The 10,593-nt window shown below is 35.8% G+C and overlaps 1 pseudogene; it reads left to right on the top strand.

Annotated features, from left to right (window-relative positions):
- Positions 1 to 1,511: 1,511 nt before the first annotated feature.
- LOC125812399 (premnaspirodiene oxygenase-like) lies at positions 1,512 to 8,646 on the top strand (annotated as a pseudogene).
- Positions 8,647 to 10,593: the final 1,947 nt, after the last annotated feature.

Genomic DNA, 10,593 nt, shown 5'->3' with positions numbered 1-10,593 from the left:
GTTCCGGACTCACTGAAACTTTCAAAACACAAAAATTAGGTTCTCTTGATCCGAAACTCATGAAATTCACAAGAAACCAACATAACACCCAAAAATGTAAAATCAAGTTCGGGAACTCTAAAAGTACAACCAAGACCTCACTGAGGCCTAAAACCATCCCCCGAATCTAATGAAACTCTCAAAATTTTGATCTGAACATCCGCACCTCGAATGTTGACCAAAGTCAATCCAAAGGCAAAAATTTCACAAATTTCTAACTTAGGAACTTAAATCCTCAAAAAGACATTGAATCTGACACCGACAACTCTCATAGACCAATCTTCACAATACGAAACGAATGAAATTGATGGAATTTCATTCTGATACTCTAAACTCCAAAAGACAGCAACAACTCATTTTTAACAACTTTAGACTTTCAAACTAAAAACTTACAAAAGTTACAACCTTTTTACTAAAAAATTTAAATCAACATTCAAAAATCAACTAGTAATCACTCGGGGTCAATATCAGGAGGAACAAAATGGTAATTTTATGAAAATTTCCAAAAATAACCAACCGGATCATTACAAATGTATTCAAGGAATTTAGTATCCGTAATTTGAGGAAGCTCTTACAACCAAAAATTCATCCTTGAAATTACTTGCACACATAGAAAATACATAGGATTAGACATGTGGGTAATTTAAAATAACAATTGGACCACCAGAGGATATTGTACGGGATGAGGCTGCTCCTGTCTTAATCAGAGATCTCAAATTCAAGTTTTGGGTATCAAAATCCTTGTTATGAAGTATTTCCCTCCAATAGGCACCTATACGATGGGAATTTGGAATAATACAAAATAATCAGGTTCTAATGTAGATACCGAACACTGAGTGTCGAATGAGAAACAAAATAAAATAACAATTGGAGGTTAATTGAAAAATACACCAACGTGTCTATGATTTTATAGGAGGACTTGCCAATCTTGCTATGAAAAGAAAGAAAGATTAATGTAATAATGTAAGCCACAAATAAAAGTTAGAAAATATAACAATGGAATTCCAAGATCCTTCATGGTTAAATTTAAGATTTCATGCTTGAATTAATCTTCATGGTTAAATGTAATTAGCTAACTCTTGAAATTCAAACTATACCAAATAAATGAAACAAAAAAAAGTGACTTTTGTATGATAAACTTAATGTTGGATGGTCCAGTGGTGAAATTTATTGGAGCTGAAACTCATGTTTAAAAAGTTATTGTCTCTGGAAGTCTTCCATATTATTGTAATTATAAAAGCAGCTAAAATTAGCTGAAGCAACATTCATAATTCATAAAAAAATGTACTTTTTTCTTGTTACCATAGTTTCTTTGCTTCTCTTCTTCTCCTTCCTTGTTATTCTTGTTAGTAAAAGAAAAAAATAAATAAAGTTGCCTCCAGGTCCATGGACACTCCCCTTTATTGGAAGTCTGCATCATTTAATCATAAGAAGACTTTTGCATTGCACTTTTAGAAATTTAGCACAAAAGTATGGAGTGTTATGTACTTACAACTCGGGGAAATTCCTGTAGTGATCATATCATCACCTACTATTGCAAAAGAAATTCTAACAACTCACGATATCACCTTTTTCTGATAGACCACAATCTACATCTACAAATATCATATTTTACAATAATAAAGGCATTGCATTTAGTCCACATGAAAATTATTGGTAACAAATGTGTAAAATTTGTAATGTACAACTTCTTAGTGGAAATATGGTCAAGTCCTTTGCTGGGATTAGAAAGATGAGATTTCAAGTCTAGTTTCATCAATTCGTTCCACGAGGGGTTCTCCAATTAACATGACAGAAAAGATCTTTTGGTTTAGCAACTTTATCACTTGTAGCGCAACCTTTGGAAAAAGGTTCAAAGATCGAGATAAGTTAATAAAATTGTTGAAGGATATATTCATATTAGTGTCAGGATTTGATGTGGCTGTTTTGTTCCCTTCTTGGAAGTTACTTCACAAGAATAGTGGTGCGGAATCTAGATTGATGAATGTCCATAAAAAATTTGATGAAATTATGAAAGACATCTTAAAGGAGCAATAGGAATAATGGAATTGGTGAATTCGGAGGTGAAGATTTGGTTGGTGTTTTACTTAGGCTTATGGAGGACGCTAAACTTGAATGTCCAATCACAAACAACCATATTACAATTGTGATTCTTGTAAGTTTGCTGCCAACTAATGATCTCCTTCCCTCCGATTTGTTTTAATTGTTGCTTTAGCTTCTTTTTTTTTCTTGCTCACTAAAATTAACCTCGCTTACAAAATTATTTCTATTTAATAAAGAAGTAGATTATTTTTACAGGCTAATTGGGTTAATTTTGCAAGCTGAACATAAATATTCAAAAGATAATCATTAAACAAAAACATTGAGAAAAACATCAAATGTATTCTGAACTTGTTCTAAAAAATCGATTTCACTCAAACTAATTGGGCGATCTATGTTATCCCTTTGTTTTGGAACTATGGTCACTCTAACAGCGGTATCACCAGGAGTTAATATCTCATATGGTCACTTAATTTTAAATAGTTCACTTAGAAAGTGACTCAACTTTTTTAATAACCTAGAGTCACTCGACATAAAATTTTGTAACCTTTATTTTTCGTAACTTTCCAAACCTGATCAGTACTATGGAAATTCTAAGGCGTTATATAGGGTATATAATAAGTTGCTCAATTAGTTTAAGGGTGTGTTTGGTATGAAGGAAAATGTTTTTCAACATAAGTTGATTTTTTCAACAAAAAAAATTGTAATTTGAAGTTGGAAGACAGTTTTACAAAATGTTTTCCTTAAGTTTTGAAGGGAAGTTATTTTCCTTAAATTTGAGGAAAATGAGTTGATTTGGAAAACATTTAACTCAACCAAACATGAGAAAATAGGAAAACATTTTCTGAAAAATATTTTCCTTCATACCAAACACATCCTAAATGGTAAATTGATATACTATTTGGGACAAGTTCAATATGCATTTGGTGTCTATCAAAGGTTTACTACAGTATCAAAGTTAGAAGTTCATAGCTCGAGAATCCTTCAAAAAAATTTCCTTAATATTTTAAAACCCAAATTTCATCAAATTATATTTACCTTATGTATGAATTTTATTTTATTGACTTAATGTTGATGTAGGACATTTTTGTTGTTGGAAGTGAAACTTCAGCTACATTTACTATTTGGGTACTATCAGAAATGATGAAAAACCCAAATATTGTAGCGAAGGCTCAAAAGGAAGTGAGACAAGTCTTGAGGGGAAAGAAAATCTAGAAAAATTGACATACGTAAACTTAGTGATTAAGGAGACATTAAGGTTACATACACTAGTTCCTCTTCTACCGCTTAGAAAACTTAGTGATTAAGGAGACATTAAGGTTACATACACCAGTTCCTCTTCTACCGCTTAGAAAATGTAGGGAGCAAACAGAATGTAAAAATATTTACTCTTTGAAATACTTAGCTTCAATATATTCATTTAGAAAAATGAAAATCAACTCTTTTCATCCTCAAACTCAAGTACTCAAGTCTTAAAATAAGTTTTTAAAGATTGAAAAAGACTTCTCAAAATGACTCAAAGAATTCTCAAGATTTTACTCTTAACTCTACATTGAATTTGAATTATGAATTAAACGGGTATGATGCATGTTATGAATGATCTCTTGACGTTTAGATGTAGTTTAGAGTTGTTAGAATAAGTAGCGAGTAAAGTTACAATTTGAAAGAACTAAGACGGAGCAAACGACGGAAAAAGGATGGGGGCAGGTGGCCCTAGCGCACTGCTGACGCAAGGCGCCAACCCCTGAACTTCAAAGACTGTTTTCCGGAGTATTGTTGGGGCGCCGCCACACCTCCTCTGGCAAATCTGGGGCGCGCCGCCCCAGCCGTCCCTCAGTACATTCCGACAAACTTTTCTTCTCATTTTTTGACCATAATTCGTCTAGAATAGATTGTTTTCCTCCAATTTTCATTAGATTCAATTACCCAATACAAGTACACGATAATCTACTAAAAAAAACCCTCAAACTTATATGATTATCTCAAGAACTCATCAAACCCATACTAATTCAAGAACGAAAGCAACACGTCAAGAACACTTATCAAGAACATAAATTTCTCAATATTAATTGATAGATTCGCAACAGAAACTCATGTTGGCGTGTGGATGAACAAACCCAACACCATGAAAACTTACATACCTTGATTTGGTGAAACAAATAGTGGATTCGCAAGAGATCTTGTTCGTTCTTTTTTTTCTCCTCTTTTTATCTTCTTGAAATCTCTTCTAAAACCCTAATTGTAATTTAGGATTGTTAAACTGACCAAAATCTTTGAGCCCAAAATAATTACTCAAAAATGGTTTAAGCTGATGGGGTAAGGAAAAGACCAAAATACCCCTCACTAATTCGGGTAAATTTCTTTAACTAGACAGGATGAGTTCAAACGGGTGTATCTCTCTCATACAAGCTCGAAATTTAGCAAACTCAGTGGCCTTGGAATGAGGATTTGAATACCTTTCTTTTGATATCTTATAAGCCACCTAACTCATCCTATACTATAAGTTATAGCCGTTTGAAGTAGACCCAAAACTCACAAATTAAGCTTAACTTGAACAAATCTTCAATTGACTCTTTCCAAATTAGTTCTTTCTAAATTTAGCTCTTTCTAAGGTGGTATGTTACAATATCTCCCCATTGGGAACATTCATACTCGAATGAGATTACTGTAAGTAGACTAAGGGTGGCAACATTTAACACTCAACATGCAAATTAACACAACCTTTCAACTTAATAAGTACCAAGAAAAAAATTAGTACATTGTTTTGAAGCTTCTCCATAAGGAGAGAGATTTGGGTATCTCTTCTTCATATTATCCTCAACCTCCCAATTAGCTTCCTCATTAAACTGATTCCTCCATAAGACCTTGACTGATGCTACCTCCTTGGTTCTTAACTTGCGAACCTGACGATCCAAAATCTAAGCAAGAATCTCCTCATAAGATAGTTTGTCCTTAATACCAATATTTTTCAGTGAAGGATATTTTTAGGTCATAATAAGTGAAAGATCACCCATACACTTCTTCAACATTGAAACGTGGAATAGTGAATGGACTGCTGCTAACTCTTACGGTAGCTCCAACTCATAGTTACATTGTCAATCCTCCTGGATATAGTGTAAGGACCAATATACGGGGGACTAAACTTCCCCTTCTTGCAAAACCTCATAACACCCGTCCTGGGTGAAATCTTCAAATAAACCCTATCGTCCACCTCAAACTCCATGTCTGGATTTCTGACGACTTTGCGTTGTTTTCAACCTTTCCTAAAATATCTTCACTTTCTCCATAGTTTTATGAACCAAATCTGGTCCTATCAACCCAGCTTCATCAACCTCAAACCATCCAATAGGAGATGTACATCTTCTCCCATAAATAGCCTCATAAGGAGCCATTTGGATGCTAGAGTGATAACTATTGTTGTAAGCAAACTCAATGAGAGGTAAGTGATCATCCCTATTACCTTTGAAATCGATCACACAAAACCTCAACCTATCCTCTAAAGTCTGAATCGTACTCTCTACTTGACTGTTAGTCTGATGATGGAAAGCATTACTCAAATTTACATTAGAACCCAAACCTTTCTAGAAAGACTTCTAGAATTGTGCAGTGAATCGTGCACCTCTATTTAAAATGATGATCACTTGAAATCCATGAATTCTGACTACCTCGTGAATATATAACTTAGCATAATATTCTTTTGAAAATGTAGTCTTTACCGGTAAGAAATTGGTTGCTTTAGTCATTCGATCTACAAGCACCCAAATCGAATCATGTTGCCTGCAACACCACGGTAACCCAGTAATAAAATACGTATTGATCATCTCCCACTTCCATTAATGTTCTGAGCCATACCACCAGGATTCTGGTGCTCTACCTTGACATATTACCAATTCAAGCATTAACAATGAACTCTGCAATCATACTACTCCACCAATAGACTTCCCTCAAGTGACGATACATCTTTGTGGAACCCAGATGGATAGACAGATTATCTGGAGCTATGAGCTTCCTTCATGATCCTCTCTTTAAGTTCATCAACCTTCGGCACACACAATCTACCTTGATACCTCAATACACCATCTCCCCCTTGTTCAAAAGCCATTACTTTTTGGTTATGAACATTTGCCTTCAATTAAAGCAAAATAGGGTCTTGGTATTGTTTCTCTTTCACTTAGGACACCTGTGATGATTCATCCCCATTCATCACCACTACTCTTACTTCATTGAAATCCATTTACCGGACTCCCAATTGTGGAAGTCTATGCACATCTTTGGCTAACTCTTTCTTGTCTTCCTCAACATTTGAAGTACTACCCATAGATAACCTGCTCAACGCATCAACAACAACCCTAGCCTTACTTTGGTGATAGAGAACACTCATGTCAAAATCCTTGAGTAACTCCAACCACCTCTTCTATCTGAGATTAAGCTCATTCTGAATGAATGCATACTGAAGACTCTTGTGGTCGGTGAACACATCAACATGAATACCATAGAGATAGTGATGCCATATGTTCAAGGAAAACACTACATCAGCCAACTCTAGATCATGGGTTGGGTAATTCCTCTCGTGAATCTTAACTTGTTTGGAGGCATAAGCTATAACTATGTCATTCTGCATCAATACACAACCCAATCAAACTCTAGATGCATAACAATACACAACAAAACCTTATGTACCTTTTAGTAATGTCAACACTGGGATAGTAGTTAACCTAGTTTTCAATTCCTGAAACCTCTTCTCACAAGCTTCTGACCATTGAACTTTGTTGTCCTCTGAGTCAACTTTGCCAATGGAGATGAAATAGATGAAAACCCCTCGACAAACCTTCTATAATAACTAGCCAATATCAAGAAATACCTAATATTTGTTGAAGATGTGGGTCTAGGTAGTTTTGCACTGCCTGAATCTTCTGAGTGTTAACACTAATCCCATCACTAGAAACATTGTGGCCTAAGAACCCCAATGACTCAAGCCAAAATTCACACTTGGAAAATTTAGCATACAACTCTTTATCTCTGAGAGTTTGAAAAACTACTCTGAAATGACTAGAATGATCATCCTCATTTCTTGAATAATTTAGAATGTCATCGATTAACACGATAACAAATATATTCAGATATGGCTTAAAGACTCTGTTCATAAGGTCCATGAACGTTGCATGAGCATTAGTCAAACCAAAAGATATGACTAGAAACTCACAATGACCATAGCGGGTCTTGAATGCAATCTTTGGAATATCACCCTTTCTTACTCTTAATTAATGATAGTCAGATTTGAGGTCTATCTTAGAAAAACAAGTGGCACCTCGAAATTGATAGAAAAGATCATCAATTATTAGAAAGGGATACTTATTTTTAATGTAAACCTTGTTCAGTTGGCGATAATCAATACACATTCAAAGGGAACCATATTTCTTCCTCACAAATAAAACCAGAGTGCCCCAAGGTGCGACACTTGGTCAAATGAAACCTTTATCAATATGGTCTTTCAACTTATTTTTTAACTCTTTAAATTCAAGTGGAGCCATTCTATATGTCGGAATAGAGATATGACGAGTATCAGAAATAATATCTATATCGAAGTCTATTTCTCTCTCAGGAGGGACTCTGGGAAGATCATTTGGAAAGACTTATGGAAACTTAATCATTATTAGAACTGACTGAATAGGTGGTGTTTCAACACTAGAGTCATTAACTAAGACTAAGTGATAGATGCATCCCTTGGAAACTAACTTTCTCACCTTAAGGTACGAAATAAAAATATCCTTCCGCACTAGCGAACTACTCCTCCACTCTATAACTGGCTCATCAGTAAACTAGAACTTAACTACTCAAGTTCTACAATCAACTGAGGCATAAAAGCCATGAAGCCAGTCCGTACCTAGAATAACATCAAAGTCTACCAGTTCTAACTCGAATAAGTCAGCCATGGTGTCCTTGTGATTAAGAGAAATGGTACAATCATAACAAACTCTCACAGCTAAAATAGACATACCAATAGGTGTGGAAACAGTGAAGGGCTCAAGAAGTTGTTTGGGAATAATATCAAACCTCATAGATACATAAGGAGTCACAAAAGATAGACTCACACCTGGATCTAGCAATGCATATACATCAAAAGTAAAGAATTTGATCATACTAGTGACAACATCAGGTGAATTCTCTTGCTCTTGGCGGCTAGTGATAGTATACAGACGGTTTTCCCCTTCGCTTGTCCATGAATTAGCTCTTGTAGGTGCAGCTCTATTTGGCGGAGCCACTGAAGAAGATTGGTCTTTATCTCCCTTAATGTCATTACAGTGCTTGTTCTTATGGCACTCTCTCATGAAGTTACCATGGTTACCACACTTGAAGCAACAATTAGAGCCATCACAACATGCTATTGGGTGGTTACTACCACACTTAGTACATGCAGGAGTCCTATGACCTCCTTGTGCCACACTACCTTGAAATTGTGCAGGTCTAGCTCTAAAGTTTTGAGAATTTAGATTCTTGAACTCACATTTTTTCTTTGGTGCAGGTGCACTAGCAGACGATGGAGCAGGTCCATTTGGCTCCGATTGACAGGATGACCGGTTTGCATTACTCTTCTACTGCCCGGACTCATTTCGTGTTGTCTTAGCCTTCTTTTTTAAGAACTCTTCTCTATCCCTCAACTTATCTTCCTCAACCTATTGCATATGGATATGTCCCCTATCAACATCGCTGCCTCACCCTCATTGCTCGACAAGCGTGATAACCCAGACACAAACAAGCTCATCATGCTCCTCATATCAGCAACAATCTCGGAGCATAACAGGAAAGTTGAGTGAACTGGATGCACACTCATGGATTCCTTCTAAAGAGTGAGGAATTATCTTACCTTAGCCTCTCTCAACTCACGGGGAAAGAAATGCCCCATGAATGCCTCTTCGAACACAGCCCATCTCACAATTGGTACACCCTCAGCTCTACTCTTCTTCCATTGATCGTACCATACTCTAGCAACACCCTTCTGTTGGTATGCATCTACTTCCATTCTCTCAACATCAACAATATGCATTACCTCAAACACTTTCTCCAAATCTTCCAGAAAGTTATTCGGATCCTCAGTGACACTTGAACTGGTGAAATCTTGAGGACTCATCCATAAGAACTCACGGATCGTTGATGTATCCTGTGAAACCCCTCGGTACTGCACAATTTGATTGGTTACCACTTGACTCAAGAGCCGTATAGCTTCTCATAACTCAACATTAGTGACCTCTCCTTGGGGTTGCACTTCTGGTGCATTGGGGACCCCTTGATCCTGAGGATCAACATTTCTCCTAGCAGGATGACCTCAAATAGCTCTTCATGGAGGCATGATCTGAAATATACGCACAAGTATGAATTAGAAAGAAACTTTATAAAGTTAAACTCTATCAACTCATGCTCAAATGTATAAAACATACTCTTTCTCTAGTTTAAGATAATTGCTCAAACTATCCTCTTAAAATAGGTAACTGCTCTGTAATATCTTTGAACTCATAAACTCGTTTAGAAAATAAAGTTTCTGACACAGGGCGCCATGCCCCAAACTTGTGAGTCAAAACCGAATACATGAGAACTTTCATGCATTTCCCTTAGAACATAACTCTACCAAATATTCACAAAACAAAGAAATCAAAACCTCCATTGTTAAAGAGTTGAACTCAATATAAAGAACTACGAATGTATCTTTTAGATATAAAAATTTCTTGACTAAATTGAGATGAAAGGCGTGAGGATGATCAAGTCCAACACTTGACAAGCCTTACATACTTGGAAAGAACAAAGGTTCTTTGCGAAATCGGTGGAAACTTGAAGAATGCTTGAACCCTAGATTTTTCTCCTTTTGAAACATTGCTCATATTCTTCTAAGTGTTAAAGAATGTGAAAAATAGTTTTAATGTTGATTAGACCTTAATTGGGCGGGTAAAAAACGTGGTTTAGGCTTAGAAGCGATGGGAAAAGAGAAAACTACCCCTCTAGAAATGATTTAGGAGCCTTAAAATGAAGGCTTCACTAAAACAAGTATATATTTCTAGTCTGATCTCGAAATGAAGTAAACTTGGAGGGGTTGGAAAGAGGACTCAAAAACCTTTAATGTGATTGGTGATGGGTCACCTAATTATTTATGTCCTAAGAGTTATGATCATTTAAAGTTGACCCAAGTAAAATCTCAGATTGAAACTCAATATGTAAGAATGCTTTCAACTCAACTTTATGCTAGGGGATTCTAGTGACCTTAATATGTATCCAGAATCATTCCTACAGTAAAGAATTGACCTTAACACCTACGAAATTTTAGAATCATTCAGTACAATCTTATTCACAAATGAAAAATGATTTGTCTTAACATAAAAATTTCTGGGGAGTTACATTCGCTTTGTTCGTGGAGGCTAATGCTTCAGTTCTGTCTAATTATTGCTTATCACTTCTTTCCTTGAGGTTTGCATCCCCGAAAATTGAACTCATGTAACTCTAATAGATGTTCCATGGTCTTATTGT

Source organism: Solanum verrucosum, unplaced genomic scaffold (genome assembly GCF_900185275.1).
Source record: "Solanum verrucosum unplaced genomic scaffold, falcon-dt-bn FXZP01000209.1, whole genome shotgun sequence".
NCBI lineage: Eukaryota > Viridiplantae > Streptophyta > Magnoliopsida > Solanales > Solanaceae > Solanum > Solanum verrucosum.
This window is presented reverse-complemented; position numbering and strand designations above follow the sequence as displayed.